The 15,562-nt window shown below is 41.7% G+C and overlaps 1 protein-coding gene across 2 annotated transcripts in view; it reads right to left on the bottom strand.

Annotated features, from left to right (window-relative positions):
• Positions 1-15,562, bottom strand: part of LOC135552896 (calcium-binding protein 8) — a 107,137-nt gene that overhangs the window by 8,040 nt on the left and 83,535 nt on the right. The window lies entirely within an intron of this gene.

The following is a 15,562-nucleotide window of genomic DNA, read 5'->3' as shown; positions in this document are numbered from 1 at the left end:
AGTGAGGGAAACGTTTTGAAGAGTTTCATTTCTTATTATTTTTTAAAGTTTTTACAAAATGTGAATTTTTTGTTGTTGTAAAATAGTCATGATTACTCTACTGAGGTACCTTTTGTCTGATGGATGTACATCATGCAACTATTTCTGTAACATACTTCAATACAGGAAATCCAGACTAGGGACGCTAAAATAAAAATAAAAAAATCGAATGAATGCTATTTCAAAGTCTGATTGAAGGTCCAAGCAATAAGACAGGACTAGTAGAATACAACGCTTGCATTTTAGCTTCATGTGTTTTCTAGTTCATTCCTCTGTACATTCACTCTAATGAAAGTAGCTACTGCAAGTGACTAGAGTTATAGCCTTAAAGTGATTGATCTCACCTTAGGTGTTGATGAATGGCTGATGCTTTTTAACCATTATCCAAAGCAATCCAATACAACAAGAAATAACCCTCAGAGCCATATGCCAAAGCTTGGAAGATTCCCAAAGTCCTTGGCAACGTTTTGGAGGAGTTTAAAAGTTTACTTTGCAGGTATTTCTCCAGTTTTTGCCTCCTTACACTAGCTGTCTGTGGTATTAAGAATTCATATCTTGATCCCCTAAAATCAATCTGATGGTTCCAATTCAACAATATGCAAAGATCTATCAAACATAATTGAGAATGTATTTGTAGTGAAAGCCAACAGTGCACAAAGAGACATTGATGCTTCTGACACAAAAGTGAAAGACTAGAATAATTGATCCTTTTTTTATTGAATTTTTACCCAGGTAATCTCATTGAGATATCTATTTTTCAAGAGAGACCTGGTCCAACTAAGACAGCGGCAGGGGAGAACAAAGTTTCAGACAAATCTCCGACATAACAATTTACAGACACAGCCACACCATGAACAAATTATAGACGTCGACACACACACATATCAAAGGTGCTGTGGCCAATGGGAGTTGACCTGGTTGACGGGAGGCCTGGGAAAATAAGAGCGAGAGAGACGTTGAAAAAGATGGACATAACATTATGATGTTGGTGAAGAAAAATTACAAAAGAAGACGATAAAAATAGAACAAAACCCATACCTACCGAGTATTGAAGGGAAATACGATTTTATTTTATAAGAGAGTTGGTATAATTTTGTTAAGAAAGACTTAGTGAAGACTGAAGCTACCGTCTCATCGTGGAGGTATTTGACAGCCTTGAGGTTAGCCATGGCTGTCCATGGAGAATAAGAGCACCTCCTCCCAGCTGCCCACTGCACTGAGGCTAGGTAACACAGTCACCACCGATAAATCCATGATAATCGAAAACTTCAACAAGCATTTCTCAACGGCTGGCCATGCCTTTCTCCTGGCTACTCCAACCTCGGCCAACAGCTCCACCCCCCCTGCAGCTACTCGCCCAAGCCTCCCAGCTTCTCCGTTACCCAAATCCAGATAGCAGATGTTCTGAAAGAGCTGCAAAACCTGGACCCGTACAAATCAGCTGGGCTTGACAATCTGGACACTCTATTTCTGAAACTATCCGCAGCCATTGTCGCAACCCCTATTACCAGCATGTTCAACTTCTCTTTCATATCATCTGAGATCCCCAAAGACTGGAAAGGCGCCACGGTCATCCCCCTCTTCAAAGGGGGAGACACCCTGGACTCAAACTGTTACCGACCTATATCCATCCTGCCCTGCCTATCTAAGGTCTTCGAAAGCCAAGTCAACAAACAGATCACTGACCATCTCGAATCCCACCGTACCTTCTCTGCTGTGCAATCTGGTTTGCGAGCCGGTCACGGGTGCACATCAGCCACGCTAAAGGTACTAAACGATATCATAACCGCCATCGATAAAAGACAGTACTGTGCATCCGTCTTCATCGACCTGGCCAAGACTTTCGACTCTGTCAATCACCATATTCTTATCGGCAGACTCAGTAGCCTTGGTTTTTCTAATGACTGCCTTGCCTGGTTCTCCAACTACTTTGCAGACAGAGTTCAGTGTGTCAAATCGGAGGGCATGTTGTCCGGTCCTCTGGCAGTCTCTATGGGGGTGCCACAGGGTTCAATTCTCAGGCCGACTCTATTCTCTGTATATATCAATGATGTTGCTCTTGCTGCGGGCAATTCCCTGATCCACCTCTACGCAGACGACACCATTCTGTATACTTCTGGCCCTTCCTTGGACACTGTGCTATCTAACCTCCAAATGAGCTTCAATGCCATACAGCACTCCTTCCGTGGCCTCCAACTGCTCTTAAATGCTAGTTAAAACCAAATGCATGCTTTTCAACCGTTCGATGCCTGCACCCGCACGCCCGACTAGCATCACCACCCTGGATGGTTCCGACCTAGAATATGTGGACATCTATAAGTACCTAGGTGTCTGGCTAGACTGTAAACTCTCCTTCCAGACTCATATCAAACATCTCCAATCCAAAATTAAATCTAGAATCGGCTTTCTATTTCGCAACAAAGCCTCCTTCACTCACGCCGCCAAACTTACCCAAGTAAAACTGACTATCCTACCGATCCTCGACTTCGGCCATGTCATCTACAAAATGGCTTCCAATACTCTACTCAGCAAACTGGATGCAGTTTATCACAGTGCCATCCGCTTTGTTACTAAAACACCTTATACCACCCACCACTGCGACCTGTATGCTCTAGTCGGCTGGCCCTCGCTACATATTCGTCTCTAGACCCACTGGCTTCAGGTCATCTACAAGTCCATACTAGGTAAAGCTCCGCCTTATCTCAGTTCACTGGTCATGATGGCAACACCCACCCGTAGCACGCGCTCCAGCAGGTGTATCTCACTGATCATCCCTAAAGCCAACACCTCATTTGGCAGCCTTTCCTACCAGTTCTCTGCTGCCTGTGACTGGAACAAATTGCAAAAATTGTTGAAGTTGGAGACTTTTATCTCCCTCACCAACTTTAAACATCTTCTATCTGAGCAGCTAACCGATCGCTGCAGCTGTACATAGTCCATTGGTAAATAGCCCACCCAATTTACCTACCTCATCCCCATACTGTTTTTATTTATTTACTTTTCTGCTCTTTTGCACACCAGTATCTCTACCTGCACATGACCATCTGATCATGTATCACTCCAGTGTTAATCTGCTAAATTGTAATTATTCGCCTACCTCCTCATGCCTTTTGCACACAATGTATATAGACTCTTTTTTTTTTAATAAAAAAAATATACTGTGTTATTGACTTGTTTATTGTTTACTCCATGTGTAACTCTGTGTTGCTGTCTGTTCACACTGCTATGCTTTATCTTGGCCAGGTCGCAGTTGTAAATAAGAACTTGTTCTCAACTAGCCTACCTGGTTAAATAAAGGTGAAATAAAAAATAAAAGCCTAGCATCGTGTGACACCGAGAGAGATTTGCTTGAGAAAGATGAATGAGTTCATATTCCCATGGGATATCGATTACAGCTAAAGAGTACTGTCTGCATTGATAGCTGTGCTTGCTGTGGAACTTGTGAGGAAACCAGCCAGGAACTGTTATACTTCACTGAGGGAATATCTACGAGTAACGTTAGTGAATAACCACAACGGTGGGATGCTTCTGGACTTTATGTGTGTCGTCATTTAAGGTTAAGCAGGATTGAAATAATTTGGACATGGGTTATTATTTTTTATTTATTTTGATGTGGTGCTTTGAAAATGTAATAATACACATTTTTAACCTTATGTATGTTGCCTTGGTGGAGTCATTTACTGTTTCAATTCAATTTAATGCATGTGAAAGTATATCCTTAAACAATAAAAAAAAAACTATAATAATTCCATCTGAAGTTAATACCCTATTTGTCATCACCCTAGATAGTTTACAATAGGGATTCTTATTGGAGATGTCCTTCTCTCCTAACATCCCATGCTGTTGAGATACTCTATGTAAGTTAATAGAGTCATATTCAAGCCTGGTGAGAGGGTTACATACCACTGTGTGAACTCTTAATGACAATCACATTCATCAGTAAGACGAGGCAATCAAACTTGTAAGCTGCTCCAAAGAAACAAGATCCTGGAGTTTCAAACTGGTCTGTAGAGCGTTCAAAGACCACACAGCCGAGTAACTGAAACACTTTTTAGCCTTGGGACTCTTAGGGCACTTTCTCACACAGTTAGTTTGAATGCTTGACTTGCACAAAAGTTGTCAGTTTAGTTTGTTTGGAGCTATGTGAGACATATCAAACAGTGATTAAAAACTGGCCAAGGATCATACAAACTGCTTTGAGACAACAGGTCCTATGAGAGGGTTTGGCTTGGACGTCTAGTGAATTCTGGAGTGTTTGCTATTTTAGTTTTTTAGGGGAGAGCAATCAAGCACAAGTGGAAAAAAATATAGAAAGTCCCTGAGACAATGGATGTGCTGACAGATACACCAGTTTACATGGAGTAAAGTGTTGGACTGAAAAAACCACAACGTGAGTATAGCAAGCAACCCAGTAATCTATCCGTACAATCAGATCCTCAGACAAGGATACTATTCCCACAGTGGGAATAAAACTGCTTAACCTTTTATTGCAGTGGGCTAAATCAGGGTCACACAGAGTGTAGTGTGCCTTGGTAGTCTTAAACACATCTACTTTGAAACAAAAGTATAGACCTCACACACATGGCTATGAGATTAAAAAAGAGGACACCTGTACCATGTCAGATATAGAGTTGAAATGTATTCAACTTTTGAGTTTTCATACCAATATTGCACTTTATATACTGAGTGTACAAAACATTAAGAACACCTGCTCTTTCCATGAAATAGACTGACAGGGTGAATCCAGGTGAAAGCTATTATCATTTATTGATGTCACTTGTTAAATCCTCTTCAATTAGTGTAGATGAAGGGGAGGAGATGGGTTAAAGAATGATTTTGAGGCTGTTCTGGGAAGGGGGGATGCAATTTAATATTAGGAGGTTGTTCCTAATGTTTGGCATACTCAGTGTACATCACAGAGGACTGAAATATAACAAAACCAAATATTTGTGGCATTTTGTTTTAATTTAATTATGAAAAAATATGAATAATATTCCACCCACTAGAGAGCGATTTGGTCATTTGACTGCAGGAAAGGGGTACCACTTCAACAACAATTAACAATTCTCCAAGACAATGATACTATTTTTATGAACTTCCTGCCTAAGCCTAAATTCTCTCTCTCTCTCTCAACATAAAATCAACAACATTTTGTTATCTCACAGACTCAGGGTAGGGTAATGAATAGTCATCCAATCATGCTTCACATTTGTATCCTGGTTCATAAAGATTTATTGGCCTAGCTAATTGAAGCTTCTGGATGTCAGTGTTGTTGCTTTGTTTGCAAAGCTGGTAATTTATGAAAAAGACCAATAGGCAGGTTGAAGTGGTAGTAGAAAGATAAATGAGATGATGCATGACAACACAGTTATACGTCAAAGGCTTTTATGTGTACTGCAAATTAAGGGCTCAAGTAGTGAAGTATGACGGTACTAATTCAATTTTTCACTAGTGTTCTTCTGTAATGAAATGGGATGCCACACGACACATGCCAGCCAGGGCAGATGGGAATGAATGTCTAGACTCTAGATGACACTTTAGCGCTTTCAACTAGGAAGGAAACACTATGGTAACTACTGTGGCAATTTTCATGAGACTCATATAGTAGGATGAAAAAAACATATTTTATGAATGCCGTACACTACAAAAAACATCTTAACAAATTGCTTAATCAGTGTTATTCTGTGAGTTGAGTGGACTTCAAAAGGACAAGAACTTGAGCTAATGTGTCAGTGTGTTTTAATCAACAAACTCTGCTCAAAGTCAGTTGAATTTGAACAAGCTTGTTGAGTAAAACTACTAATTCATGTTTGCTCAAAACAACTAAAAACTATGCCCATCATTATCATACTTCCCATCATGCTCTCTTGCAGATAGATTTTTCAGAATGGTTTGTTTCAATTCCTGTGTTTTGCATATACTTTGATTGGTTGATTAATTTTATGCTACACAAACATGAATAACATACATTTTTCTAAACTAATCCAATCTGTTAGTAGCTGGTTTTATTGCATCTGTTGCTGGGATGGCTGTTCCAGTTTAGGTATTTAGGTAGTCTCAATAATGAATCTTCCCTACCCTGGCAATTCTCAGTGCAGGATGCAGCTCCAGAATTTTGGGCACCCAATCAACTGTTGTCAAGTCTGACACCTCGAACAAGCTCACGTTTGAAATGAAGGAAAACCAGTGAGGGAAATAAGAATAATTGTTAGCTAGCCACTTAATATAACTTGTTTTTTAAATGTATTGGGTATATTAGGAATATAACTGTCATCTGCTGTCAAAATCAGCAAACAATTTGAGAGCATTCTGTGCTTAGTAGCTTTGACTGCATGCACAGTGCATTCAGAGTCATTCAGTGTCTAGCCACACTACAAACACAATTTTACCAGATTCCCGTGAAGCAATTTTAATGACAGTCCTTCACAATATACCTGAGCATTTACTGATTAGCAAGGGGCCATCTGTGTTTAATTTAATTTAGTATTAAAAACACAGTTTGAGATCATTTTGAGTCCCGTGGGTTCCGGGACCGTGTGAACGGTCTCATCTGCCTCTGCTTGATTTACAATCCGATACGTCAGTCCTTATTTGTCCTGCTGATAAGGGTGGGTCGGTTGTACTCATGGATAGTACAGTTTATGTACATGAGTGTCATAGACAGCTGCTTGACAACACCGTTTACAAGAAACGCAGAAGTGACCCTACTTCCCAATTCCAGAATACTATCTTTACTGTCCTAGATGGGTATTTAAGTTCTGGTCAGATAACCCCAAAAAATAACATGACTTTTTGGCTATTCAGCACCCTAAAATTGCCACTTTCTATACTTTGCCGAAATTACACAAGAATGTTACAAAACCTCCAGGGCGCCCTATTGTAGCGGGCATTGATGCAGTAAAGGCCCCTCTATCTACTTTTGTTGACTTTTTTATTGGACCACTCGCAGAACTGCTCCCCTCCTTTGTAAAGGACACCAGCAGTATGATCTCTATCATTGAATCTCTTGATCCTCTCCCTGAGAATACCTTGTTAGTAACTTTTGACTTTGAGTCGTTATACACAAATATTCCACACAAGGGTGGTAATTGAAGCTAATGAACATTTTCTTCTGCAACGTGACCCTAATGAACTACATTCAAGTGCATGCATTATAACATTGTCTGAAATAGTACTCACACATAACTATTTCATGTTTCTAAATGATTTCTTTATTCAGACGAAGGGTAATGCTATGGGATCCCCCATGGCTCCTAACTATGCGATTTGTATGTGGGTTACATGGAGAAACAGTCCATGTTGAATCCTCTCAAAAATGTTTCTTAGCTAACATCATTATTTGGAAACGGTATATTGATTATATTTTTGTTCTATGGAGGGGTGATGCAAAACAGATCCAGGTATTCCCTGCTTTTCTTAACTCTTGTTCTGATCATTTGAGATTTACTTTGCAATCTGACACGTCAAATCAGTGTCAGCTTCTGATCTTGTGTGAAGATAATGTTCTATACACTGATGTTTACAGGAGGCCTACTGATCGTAACAGTTTGTTGAGGGCTGATAGTTGTCACCCACTTCCCTTGAAAAATAGTTTACCCTACAGCCAATTTTGTCAAATCAAAGGAATTTGCAAAAAACAATCAGATTTCGACAGAAATATGGCTGAGACGCAAAGAAAGTTCAAGGAGAAGGGCTACAAAAATGATCAGATTAATATTGCCATTGGGAAAATTCTAAACAAAATGAGACATGACGTTTTTCAAGGTCAGTCTCGCAAAAAGACGCATTCTTGTGTTCTACCCGCTATTCAAAGCGTTCTGAACAAATTAAGGGAATTGTTCACAAACATTGGCACATTCTAAAATCCGATGATAGTCTCGGAAATGTGTTTTCGGACCTTCCCTTGGTTGTATTCTCGCGGGGCAGAAATCTCAGAGACCAATTGGTACACTCTGATTTACCACCCCAAGATATTCCTGAACAACGTCTATTTGCGCCCCTACTGGATGGAAATTACAAATGTAATGGCTGTGCTCAATGCAATGGCACTTATAAATGTAGATCCTTCAAACACCCACAAACAGGGAAATCGATCCCAATCAAAGGTGTTATTACGTGCTCCACTAAGACAGTTATTTATCTTATAACTTGTCCTTGTGGTAAAAATTATGTTGGTAAAACAAAGCGCGAAGTAAAAGTACGTATCTCAGAGCATCGTAGCATAATCAGGTGTAAAAACTTTACTTATCCAGTTGCGGCCCACTTCTTGGAGGCAGGCCACTCGATTTCGTCTCTGTGTTATATTGGCATCGAACATGTCACCCTCCCTAGGAGAGGGGGTGACCTTGATAATTTATTGTTAAAACGAGAGGCTGCCTGGATCTTTAACTTAAAGACCCGTGCGCCCTTCGGTCTCAACGTAGACTTTGACCTGAAGCCATTCTTGTGATTATTGTGACTTTGCCATTGTAATTGTTTGTAAGCTTGTGTAGTCAAATTCATTTATGATCGTATGCTATCCATTTGTTGTTTGTATGCTGTTCTTTGTATGCCATTTTAATATTTGAGAATTAACCAATGATATTAGGCCACTCTTGGCCATGATTACAGACACCTGTGTCTTTTCACACTACATAAACGAGTCATCCCGCAGTGTTTGTGATTATACCCTGATGAAGACAGCTTGGCTGTCAAAACGTTGGTAATTACATTTTTGCATCTGAGCTCCTAGAGTGTGCGGCTCTCTTTTATTTTCAAGTTTTCTACTCCGCTAGCCAGCACCTCGCCTAAATAGGTGTGTGTTTATTTTTCTTCTAGATGGTTCAGCTATATGCCCAAATACTGAGTAAAGTCACAATCCTATTGCAGCTGGTTGCCTAACAATTGTACGTTAAATTAACATATATATTTTACAGTGTAGGATGACAGAACAGGATATTACATTCGCTAGTTGCCTAATAAGTCAGCCACTGTCTGGCTCTGGAGGTCTTTAACTAATCACAGACAATGATACAATATACTGTAGTATCTGTCCTAATAGCCAAACAATCATACTACTTAGAATTTAATCTTTGAATCTTAGACTGATTCAATGTATTGGGCTTGCATCTCTAAGCGTGTGCTAGTATATAAAGTGATGACATTGCTGAGGTATTAGTAACATATTAGTATGAGGAGCATGCGACAACAACACCTTTGTAAGGGAAGTGGAGTTCTCAAACCTTTCAAATACCCTATTTCACACTCCCAATCAGGTATGTCACACAGCCAGTCACGCAGGCAGTGTTTCAATCCACCTGTTTCAAAATACTGCATTTGGAAAACATGAGTTGTATTAAGTCCATATTACCATTCATGACCAGCACCAGTCTGAAACAGCTGTTGTAGAAGTGGCACAGAAAGACACTGCTTGTCTCCTTTCCTCCTCTCTCCTATCCCACTGGGTTGATAGACTAATGGTGTGTGCGTCAAAGAATTGTCAGACTCCAGCCACCCAAGTCATAGACTGTTCTCTCTGCTACCACACCGATGCACCATGTCTGGAACCAACAGGACCCTGAAAAGCTTCTATCCCCAAGCTACAAGACTGCTAAATAGTTAACCAAATAGCTACCCTGACTATCTGCATTTAGCACCTTTTGCACTTTTTTAAAACTCATCACTATGCTGCTGCTACTTTTTATTATCTGTTATCCTGTTGACTGGTCACTTTATTTCTAGTTATATGTACAATTCTACCTCAATTACCTCATACCCCTGCACATCAACTCAGTACTGGTACCCCGTGTATAGAACCAGGTTATATTTACTCATTGTGTATTTATTATTACATGTTATTACTTTTCAATGATTCTATTTTATTTCTCTCTGCATTGTTGGGAAGGGCCCGTAAGTAAACATTTCACTATTATTCTACACCTGTTGATGACGAAGCATGTGACAAATAAAATATGATTTGATTTGTGTGCGTGGGCGGATCCACTTGGCTACACTCTGCCACACTAAAAGGAGAGCTCTCTCACTGGCTTTGTTTTGCTAGGACTGGTCCCAGATTTGTTTGTGCTAATGATGACTCTCTCTCTCTCAGTATATTTATACACCACCTGGCAGAGTGAGTGACAGTTAGGGGTGAGTGGTTACAAGGAAGGAAGCACAAGAGAGAAAGGGGAATGGGGATGGGGTTATATATATTTTTATTTTATTTTACCTTTATTTAACCAGGCAAGTCAGTTAAGAACAAATTCTTATTTTCAATGACGGCCTGGGAACAGTGGGTTAACTGCATGTTCAGGGGCAGAACAACAGATTTGTACCTTGTCAGTTCGGGGGTTTGAGCTCGTAACCTTCTGGTTACTAGTCCAACGCTCTAACCACTAGGCTACCCTGCCGCCTCATATGCAGTGTGGCCAGTGAAAATACAGTATATTAGCACTCTTCAACTGAATCCACTGTCTGGAGCAGAGAGGCTGTGTCAGTCACAGTGCAGTGGCTTATCGATGTACTCTGACCACCTTGCACATCAGTCCACTTAAAGGCAATTTGTGACACAATCTGATTTCTCCTGCTGGTCTGAACACCACAGGTTCAATACAGCCTGACTAGACAGAGTGAAGTTCACCCCACACCCCCATGTGTACTGCTTCTACCTTATGCAAGGCACAGGAAGAACCATAAATGAAGTAGCAGCATATAATTAAGCAATATCTCATCTTTTGGGTGTGGTATATGGCCAATATACCACGGCTAAGGGCTGTTCTTACGCACAACACATTGCAGAGTGCCTGTACACAGCCCTTAGCCGTGTTTAATTGGCCATATACCATAAACCCCAGAGGTGCTTTATTGCAATAAACTGGTTACCAACTTAATTAGAGCAGTAAAAATAAAAGCTTTGTCATACCCGTGATATATGGTCTGACATACCATGGCTGTCAGCCATTCAGCATTCAGGGCTCGAACCACCCAGTTTATAATGGGGAATATTCTCCCATTCTTTCACCAAACACAACTATCTTTTCCATATTCTTCCATCAAAATGTTTGCTCGACCTGCCTCCTGTTTCCCCTCCATGGCAATGTTATCTCTAACCTTCAGACTGTAGGTGTTTGAGTGAGAGCAAATATGGAAGCTGTACATTTGAATTCTTCAGCCCCTGAGTTCTTCTGTTTCTTTATTTGTCTACTGGCCAGTCCCAATGTTCTCAGGTAGCAGCAGTAGCTCTGTCACAGTGACTGTTCTGGTACTCCCTGCATTACCTTGGTGATGGTTTCTCTCTGCTCTATATTTATGCTGGGACATAGACACTGACAGGAATGCAAAGCAGTTACATCTCAAATATGAGTACCTGAGGAGAGAGGTGGCTGCCTGAACGCAGTGCATTCTCATCATCACAGGCAGATAGGGTGGCTTGGGACCCTAAGTAGGCCAACAGGGGTTTGGCAGTTGTTTAGTTGGGAAAACATACAAACATAGAATCTGTTCCGCTGCGTAATTGTGTATTGTCAGGAAGGGATGTAAACAAAGGTTGGTGGAAACTACATATAGTCTTAAATAAGTTTGTCTTACATGTTATAACAAAGTCTAGTCAAGACTCATCATCAAAATGGGTTATACCTGTAGGCTTTAAATAAAGTATTACTAATTTCCAAGCCATTAGAAAGGCCTCCAATCCTCAGGGCCAGACTGTTTCTTATCTAATTCCCAGATCCCATTAAGCAGGGGACACTGCATCACTGTTCCATTATCACAACGGTTACCCAACCATCAGTGTGCCATTATCACCACGGTTACCCAACCAGAACTGGAAATATAGGAACCCTGTGAGCTGCTTCTTCCATGTGTTATGACAACACCTGTTACAAAAACAACATTGTTTTATAGCTCAGTAAAATGTTAATATGGATGTCGGAAGGATGTGCTGCCCATCTTTAAGGTTTAGTAGTATTTTGGTATTTTTCCCAATTAGACACTGCCAAGGCAACGGCTACTCTTCCTGGGCTCCAGGAACAGGTACTAAACTGAACAGGCAGTTTGGTACCTTCAACACCTCGCACAAAGACCAAAAGTGATGCAGTCAATCTCTCCTCAACTTTGAGCCAAGAGAGATCACCTGCATGTTACTGACATTTGCCCCCCGTGTACATCTAAATGCAATACGCACTGAACTGTTCTTGGCCAACTGCAATTTACCCATGTCCCTCTTTGCCGCACGTAACCATACAACTGGGCAGTAATCCAAGTGCAACAAAACTAGGGCCTGTAGGACCTGTAGGACCTGTCGTCTGAGATGTCAAGAAAGTAGAGCAACGCCTTATCATGGACAGATCTCTTCCCATTTTAGCAACCATTGAGTCTATATGTTTTGATAATGACAGCTCGCTATCTAGGGTTACACCCAACAGTTTAGTCTCCTCAACGTGCTCATTATTTAATAATAGATCTAGATGAGGTTTAGGGTTGAGCGAATGCTTTTAGTTTTTGAGATATTTAGCACCAGCTTATTAGTAGTTACTCATTCTAAAACTGACTGAAGCTCTATGCTAATGATGCCAGTTATTTATTTTACTGTGGTATGTACACGGTTGCGTCATCAGAATGCATAGCTACACAGGGTTTATTCAAGGTGATTGGAAGGTCATTAGTAAAAACAGAAAACAAATATTTGCAATTATTTCATTTAAGTTACTCCTGAGCTTTTTGATATAGTTCTTTATATAACTGTTCCATAGTATATTTTCTTATCATTTCTGTTTAGTTTAGTTATATGACTCAATTTACTGTATGTTTTCCAGTCTGCTGTGTTGTCAGACTTATTTGCTATTCAAATCAAATCAAATCAAATTTTATTTGTCACATACACATGGTTAGCAGATGTTAATGCGAGTGTAGCGAAATGCTTGTTCTTCTAGTTCCGACAATGCAGTAATAACCAACAAGTAATCTAACTAACAATTCCTAAACTACTGTCTTATACACAGTGTAAGGGGATAAAGAATATGTACATAAGGATATATGAATGAGTGATGGTACAGAGCAGCATAGGCAAGAGTAGATGCAATAGATGGTATCGAGTACAGTATATACATATGAGATGAGTATGTAAACAAAGTGGCATAGTTAAAGTGGCTAGTGATACATGTATTACATAAGGATGCAGTCGATGATATAGAGTACAGTATATACGTATGCATATGAGATGAATAATGTAGGGTAAGTAACATTATATAAGGTAGCATTGTTTAAAGTGGCTAGTGATATATTTACATCATTTCCCATCAATTCCCATTATTAAAGTGGCTGGAGTTGAGTCAGTGTCAGTGTGTTGGCAGCAGCCACTCAATGTTAGTGGTGGCTGTTTAACAGTCTGATGGCCTTGAGATAGAAGCTGTTTTTCAGTCTCTCGGTCCCAGCTTTGATGCACCTGTACTGACCTCGCCTTCTGGATGATAGCGGGGTGAACAGGCAGTGGCTTGGGTGGTTGATGTCCTTGATGATCTTTATGGCCTTCCTGTAACATCGGGTGGTGTAGGTGTCCTGGAGGGCAGGTAGTTTGCCCCGGTGATGCGTTGTGCAGACCTCACTACCCTCTGGAGAGCCTTACGGTTGAGGGCGGAGCAGTTGCCGTACCAGGCGGTGATACAGCCTGCCAGGATGCTCTCGATTGTGCATCTGTAGAAGTTTGTGAGTGCTTTTGGTGACAAGCCGAATTTCTTCAGCTTCCTGAGGTTGAAGAGGCGCTGCTGCGCCTTCTTCACGATGCTGTCTGTGTGAGTGGACCAATTCAGTTTGTCTGTGATGTGTATGCCGAGGAACTTAAAACTTGCTACCCTCTCCACTACTGTTCAATCGATGTGGATAGGGGGGTGTTCCCTCTGCTGTTTCCTGAAGTCCACAATCATCTCCTTAGTTTTGTTGACGTTGAGCGTGAGGTTATTTTCCTGACACCACACTCCGAGGGCCCTCACCTCCTCCCTGTAGGCCGTCTCGTCGTTGTTGGTAATCAAGCCTACCACTGTTGTGTCGTCCGCAAACTTGATGATTGAGTTGGAGGCGTGCGTGGCCACGCAGTCGTGGGTGAACAGGGAGTACAGGAGAGGGCTCAGAACGCACCCTTGTGGGGCCCCAGTGTTGAGGATCAGCGGGGAGGAGATGTTGTTACCTACCCTCACCACCTGGGGGCGGCCCGTCAGGAAGTTCAGTACCCAGTTGCACAGGGCGGGGTCGAGACCCAGGGTCTCGAGCTTGATGACGAGCTTGGAGGGTACTATGGTGTTGAATGCCGAGCTGTAGTCGATGAACAGCATTCTCACATAGGTATTCCTCTTGTCCAGATGGGTTAGGGCAGTGTGCAGTGTGGTTGAGATTGCATCGTCTGTGGACCTATTTGGGCGGTAAGCAAATTGGAGTGGGTCTAGGGTGTCTGTTAGGGTGGAGGTGATATGGTCCTTGACTAGTCTCTCAAAGCACTTCATGATGATGGAAGTGAGTGCTACGGGGCGGTAGTCGTTTAGCTCAGTTACCTTAGCTTTCTTGGGAACAGGAACAATGGTGGCCCTCTTGAAGCATGTGGGAACAGCAGACTGGTATAGGGATTGATTGAATATGTCCGTAAACACACCAGCCAGCTGGTCTGCGCATGCTCTGAGGGAGCGGCTGGGGATGCCGTCTGGGCCTGCAGCCTTGCGAGGGTTAACACGTTTAAATGTTTTACTCACCTCGGCTGCAGTGAAGGAGAGACCGCATGTTTCCGTTGCAGGCCGTGTCAGTGGCACTGTATTGTCCTCAAAGCGGGCAAAAAAGTTATTTAGTCTGCCTGGGAGCAAGACATCCTGGTCCGTGACTGGGCTGGATTTCTTCCTGTAGTCCGTGATTGACTGTAGACCCTGCCACATGCCTCTTGTGTCTGAGCCGTTGAATTGAGATTCTACTTTGTCTCTGTACTGACGCTTAGCTTGTTTGACTCGGTCATGTTACCAGACACCTTGCCCTGATTAAAAGCAGTGGTTCGCGCTTTCAGTTTCACGCGAATGCTGCCATCAATACACGGTTTCTGGTTAGGGAATGTTTTAATCGTTGCTATGGGAACGACATCTTCAACGCACGTTCTAATGAACTCGCACACCAAATCAGCGTATTCGTCAATGTTGTTATCTGACGCAATACGAAACATGTCCCATGATGGAAGCAGTCTTGGAGTGTGGAGTCAGCTTGGTCGGACCAGCGTTGGACAGACCTCAGCGCGGGAGCTTCTTGTTTTAGTTTTTGTCTGTAGGCAGGGATCAGCAAAATGGAGTCGTGGTCAGCTTTTCCGAAAGGGGGGCGGGGCAGGGCCTTATATGCGTCGCGGAAGTTAGAGTAACAGTGATCCAAGGTTTTTCCACCCCTGGTTGCACAATCGATATGCTGATAAAATTTATGGAGTCTTGTTTTCAGATTAGCCTTGTTAAAATCCCCAGCAACAATGAATGCAGCCTCCGGATAAATGGTTTCCAGTTTGCAAAGAGTTAAATAAAGTTCGTTCAGA

The sequence above is a fragment of the Oncorhynchus masou genome, chromosome 13 (assembly GCF_036934945.1).
Source record: "Oncorhynchus masou masou isolate Uvic2021 chromosome 13, UVic_Omas_1.1, whole genome shotgun sequence".
Taxonomy (NCBI): domain Eukaryota; kingdom Metazoa; phylum Chordata; class Actinopteri; order Salmoniformes; family Salmonidae; genus Oncorhynchus; species Oncorhynchus masou.
This window is presented reverse-complemented; position numbering and strand designations above follow the sequence as displayed.